The sequence below is a fragment of the Urocitellus parryii genome, chromosome 9 (genome assembly GCF_045843805.1).
Source record: "Urocitellus parryii isolate mUroPar1 chromosome 9, mUroPar1.hap1, whole genome shotgun sequence".
Taxonomy (NCBI): domain Eukaryota; kingdom Metazoa; phylum Chordata; class Mammalia; order Rodentia; family Sciuridae; genus Urocitellus; species Urocitellus parryii.
The window spans coordinates 21,903,705-21,909,599 of NC_135539.1; the positions used below are offsets into that span (position 1 = coordinate 21,903,705).

Genomic DNA, 5,895 nt, shown 5'->3' on the forward strand with positions numbered 1-5,895 from the left:
CATGATCTTTACCTCATAAGCTAATAATTTTTCCTACTTGCTCTATTTCAAAATAACAATTTTAAAAAAATATTGTATCTTAAAGAATACTCAGAAAAAAGTTTTTTTTTTAATAATGTGCATGTAGTCCTGTTTCTAGAAAATTTCAAACCCCAGAGTAAAACTCAAAAAACACGACAGAAAGGCAACTCATTAATGGAACGCTGTTCCTGTGAATCCAACAACCATTCATTTTTGATTAGCACTTTTAAAATAATTTGCTATTCAACAAATAATGACCAAGTGTTTGCCATGTTATGTACCAGGTCTCTGCTGGATGTAAGAGGGAGTGTAAGAGTTATGCAAGGCAAGATGCCTCTGAGAAGTGAAAGGGGATGCTAAGATACATAAAATCATTAGTTTTAAAGATTTTGACCACAAATCGTTTTTATCATATTAAAAACTATAAAATTCCACTTTAAAATTATTTTTAATAAAATTCTAACAATACTTTGTTAGGCAATGAAACACCCAGGACAGGAGCTAAGAGGGACAGGCTAGGAGGGGCAGGCTGCCAGGCTGCAATCATCAATTGGTTCAGCAGTCACCGGAGACCTTGGATTTGGGCAGAGAGAGTGAGGCAGAGCTGGTGGGGTCCACTTTCTGCTGGGGGGAGCATTGCCAGGGACTTCCATTTCAACCAGAATCTCTGGTCAAGTGAGATCCAGTTCCTGCTATGCCTACTTACTTATGTCTGCCCATGATGCAGTTTGTTTAACAGCCAGGATACATGTTACCAGCACCATCTCTGGAGCCAGGCCCAGCTCCACCACGTGTTCTTTGGGACCTTGGGCAAATCACCTCTCATCTTAAAAGCCCAAATCCCTTGCATTGAAAGCAAGGCTCTGCTGCCTCTCCTGTGAGGTAAGGTTTCTGTGGGCTCATGACTGTTGAGTCTAGAACAATTTTTGGTACCTAGGACTGTCTGCACAGTGAGCTGGGCACAGCTCAAGGATTTGTAGTGCTTCCTGGCACACTGATAGAAACTTTAACTGTAGGCCAAGGACACAAAGTTGGAGATTTCCTATAAAAAGCCAAATTACCTGGCTTTTCTAGAAAAACCAGAAAGCTGCTGGACATAGCCAGCTGCTTGGGGAGCATTTGGCTGGTGGGTCCAGCCACTACCTCCAGGTGCCAGCTGCTGACCTTTACCACCTAGCCACTTCAGGGCTTATTCCAGCTGTCTGAGCACCTTTGAGCCCACCCCCTGGCATAGAGCGACAAGCCCATAGACCCAGTCCCTGCCTCACAGAGCTCTAAGGTTACCTGCTTTGGAATGCAGGTGGACTTCTCCCCAGAGGCTCATCTCTAGAAGATGTGTAAAACTTGCTGGGGTCTAGGAGTTCCCTGCCACCTGGTTCCTCCACGGTAGTAACTGGATCATCCGGGAGCTCAAAGAAATGCAGAACCTTAGCCACCCCATACCAGGGACTGGGAATCCGCACAGCCCAGGGACTCAGGTGTGCTGTGGAAGTCTGAGAAGCAAGGTCCTTCACCTCAGAGCCCTCCCGCGGGTAGTTCTTGACCTTGCCAAGGTTTTAGAAGGGGCTACTGAATGGCTGCACTGGCCCCAGCCAGGAAGGGGCTGTAGTAGAAAGATCGCTGGCTGCTGCCGCTGCTGGTGCTCAGCGATAAGGTTTCCGCGGAGGCCTCGGAGATGGAGGGGGCAGGGAAGGCGCTGCTGGAGGGCAGCTGAGGGCCCCGGACCCCCAGGTGGAGGCTGTGGGGCAAGCGTGCTGGATGCTTCCGCTGCAGTCCACGCTTAGGGTGCTAAAGAAGGAGCTGAGGCAGGGGGCGGAGGCCAGCACCGGGCCACCCGGAGGGGACACGGGGCTCTTAGCGCCCTCTGGCTCAAACGACTGCGCTGGCAGAAGCATAGCGGAAGGGCTGTCTCCCTCCGATGTGCAACCCACTGTGGTTCCCAGTCCCGAGGACAGCCCTTCTTCTGACTTGGAAGTCCCTGCAACCACCGCAGAGTTGCCGCTGGCCTTGAAGCGCCGCTTTCGCTTCGTTTCCGTTGTCAAACATCTTCTCAAAGTTTGGATCCAGAGTCAGTAGTTACCTTTCCCTGGGTCGTCCTCATCGCGGGGCACCATCTTAAAGCAGTCTTGAGCGACAGGTTGTGGCGAATGAAGTTCTGCCGGCCAGCCTCGATGCGTTGGTATGGCCGTGGCGCGCTCTGGAGGGCCATGGCGACGATGGCTGAGTAGAGTGACCGCACAGCCTGCCCGGCTCTCGAGGCGTCCCGGGTGTGTCGGGAGCAGGCTGCGCTAAGGGACGCTTTGGGCGGTGGCTGCAAGTAGGGTCTGGCCGCTGCCCCAGGCGGCTGCCCCGGAGGCGGGCAGCAAAAGTCGGGCCAGTGGAGCCACAAGTAGGTGTTGGCAGTGGTGGTCGGCGGCGGCGCATAGGGCGCCCTGGCAGCCCCGGGCGCGTCCCTGGTTCTTCCAGATCTCCAGCCTGGAGACAGCCATTGGGGATTATCCAGCTACTGACTGTGTAAGCCAACCTAATAAATCCCCTTTTTATAATTATACTACCTGTTGATTCTGTTCCTCTAGAGAACACTGACCAATACACTTGGCTTAGTAGAACAACTCTGACACAAACTCAGTGAAAGTACTGCACTGTAGTGGATGAGTGTTGCCACAGGGAGGGGCACAGAGGCTGACACCCTCAAGAATTGGATGCGTGGGGATCCTGCCCTTCAAGACCAGGAGAGTGACTAGAATTGAGGGCAATTACCCACACTAGTCCATTCACTCCTGTTTCCAGCACTGTGTCCAGGTACCTGTCACTTACAAGGCAGGGAATAAACTCTGTGGTTCTGCTGCTGCCCCCACCTGTAGGGGTATTATGGGGCTGTCTTGAGCAATAATGTGGCTATGCCTATTGGAATGTCCCCAGAGTATGCAGCTTAAGAAAGTCTGGAGATAAGCTTTGACTTGTGCTTTTTACTTGCTTCCATGAGAACACCAGCTGAGAGAAATCTTGCCCAGCTCCAACTATACCTTACTCCTGTTCAACCTCTGGGTTGAACTACTGTTGACTCACAAAGACAGTGGGCCTCTGTGATTCTGATATGGTAATCATTGTGTCCAAATTCACTGATTACAGTCAAGGAAGATACAGGGATAGTATATTACTGTGTTCAGTTACAAATAAACTCAACATTACATAACATTGCAATACCCTAAGACACAACTTCAGGAGAAAGCTACTTACTAAGAAGGCCATTATAAAAATGGTAGAAATATCCATTGTATCAGAAGCACAAATCTCAACGTAGGGATGCAAGAAATATGGAAAAACAAGGTGCTGCCCCCATGCGGACAGCTGAACTTAAGATCGCTCTTGTGAATTTGCAGGGACACCAAATAAAACACAGACACAATTTGCCTTTACACAAGTTTCAGGACAGCTTCCCCACTCTCGGCCTCAGGCTCCCCAAATGGGAGAGCAAGAGAAAATCACAAGAGGCTGGTGAGAGAGAGGGGACACGTTCAGAAGTGAGCTTTTATTGGGGGAACTCTTGTTCTTAGAAAGTTCTATCCAAAAAAGGGCAGAAGGGGCAGGACTACAAGGAATGGGTGAGTGTAACTCAACCTTAGGGGCATACCCACAAGGAAGACCCCTTATTATCCGAGCTAGACCCTGCCCAAGTCACAGCAAATGCAGTGGTTGGTCAGAATCTGAGGCATCAGGACTGGAAGGGTGTGGTCATTTATTGTGGCTCCCCACAAGGTATCCTAGCACCTCTGAAAGATCATAACTCTTTAGTAATAGTCCCCAAAATATTGAAGTGAATGAAATGTCTGATAAACAATGTAAAATGATTTTAGAAAAGCTCAATGAGATCTAGAGAATATATACAAACAGATGAAATTAGAAGAAAGATAATGAAAGAAATTCAGCAAAAAGAGATTTTGGAAAATAACCAAACAGAAATCTTGAAAACAAGAGCTCAATAAGTTAAATAGATTCAGCCAAAGGCCTCAACAATAGACTCGATCAAGCAGCAAAAATGATATAAGTGCTCAAAGACATATTTTTAGAAACTTGTATTTAGGGAGAAGGAAAAATGGTGGAACAGAGGAAGGGTGTATTTTACAGCTGCTTCATGGCTCAGAATTCATGCAGCAGGAGTACACCTTCTCAGTGAGGTGGATGACGGAGGGGATTCACTGAAATTCAACATCAGACAGTAAAAGAATTGAAGAGACACAGAAATCTAATTGCATTGTACATAGGACAAGAAAAAGCACTTGGAGCCAGGCCAGTGGTGCCAGTGGCTCCAGTTTATCGAAGAGAGGAGGGGTGACACATGCATAAAAGGAGAGAAACACAGTGAAAAAATTTGGTAATCCTGTGAAACAGAAAAGCAGTCTAATCTTAATGAATCAGAGGCTGTGTGGTGAGCTGGTGTTTGAAAATCTCTGTTTATCAGCTTCCCAGCGTAGGGCTGAGGTGGAAGACATCCTGAAGTTGCTGAACTGTCACTTTCTGCTGAAACTGCCCAGGAGATCATAAAAAGTCTTACTAGACAGTCCCAGTAAGCACCTGCAGCAGGGCCTAGAGTGTCTCTGGTGGGGCCCAAGAAAAATGGGCACAGAGGGGATTGTGCCCAAGGAGATTCAGGTTGGGGATATGGAAGGGATTGTGGCTTGCTTTCCCCTTGGGTCTGGCAGCACATGGGACCAGCTGGGGAGAGCCCAGAATTTGGTCCGGTGTGTGCAATTGCATTTGGTACTGATCCAAAAAAGACCACATTTGTGAGTGCTGAAGCAGGTGAGACTTGTGGGGTGTTAGTTATCTCACCCTAGGAGTGGATCTGTGGAGGGTTAGTTGCCTCACCCTGTGGAAGGATTTCTTTGGAAGTCTTAAGATATAGATACCCAGCAGAGGTTGCATCTTCCTGGCCCTGGAGTGTGCTGATAAAATCTCTCAGGAGCACATACCTCCAGGTAAGGTTATAAAGTTCTGATCAGAGCTAGCTGCCAGCTGCCAGTCTTGGGAACTTCCCATTTAGAACTCTACATTAGTCTCTCCTGGGAGTGCATCAGTCTAATCTGTCTGGACAAAACTGTGATTGTCAGTACTTCCAATTCTATCCTACCTTATACTGGTAAGAAGGGAAGTGGGGTGCTATTACAACCAGCTGTGATTCCAATTACTGCAGACAGCAGATTGATGAGCAACACAAATAAGACTGTTTTGTTTTTTTAAGATGTCTCTAGGTGAGTTTTATTCTTTGACTCCTCTATCAGAGAAGGGGCATGCTAGTTGCATCTCACCTAAAAGGAATGCTATGGGAATTGGGGGGATTGCAGGTGGAGATGTTTGATGGGAATTGTCAACCTTAGCAAATGAATGTAGCTGGTGTATTGTCTCCATCAATCCTTGTCTCCATCACCTGGCCTTGCAGCCTGGGAAATGATCAGAAGAGATGCCTAGGAAGTCCCCAGAGCTTTACTATACCAAGATTCAGGAGGCATAAACAATAAAGGAAAAGGCTTTTTTATATTTCTGCCCATTTTAGGAGCTGTAGATAGTTTTCTTTTCTTTTTTAAAATTACCTAGGGAATGTAAAGCTTATATTCATAGATGAGTCACTGTTGAATGCCTACCCCAAATGGTTTCCTTAATGAGTCATCACTTAACTCAGAATACTACAATACAAAGGTCAAAGCTCCAGAATTCAAAAAGGAAAAACAACTTGCCTATTGCTCAAGCAATTACCAAAGTTTTAAAAAACAAAATTAAGCAAAAAAGACCTTTTCCCAAATGGGCTCAACTGTCTTTGTATGATCCATTCCTAAGAAAGCCACATTCCATTTCAGACAAAACAACTGCTTAGTG

At 46.9% G+C, this 5,895-nt stretch overlaps 1 pseudogene; it reads right to left on the reverse strand.

Annotated features, from left to right (window-relative positions):
* Positions 1–1,301: 1,301 nt before the first annotated feature.
* LOC113190835 (forkhead box protein I3 pseudogene) lies at positions 1,302–5,061 on the reverse strand (annotated as a pseudogene).
* Between the last annotated feature and the right edge of the window lie 834 nt (positions 5,062–5,895).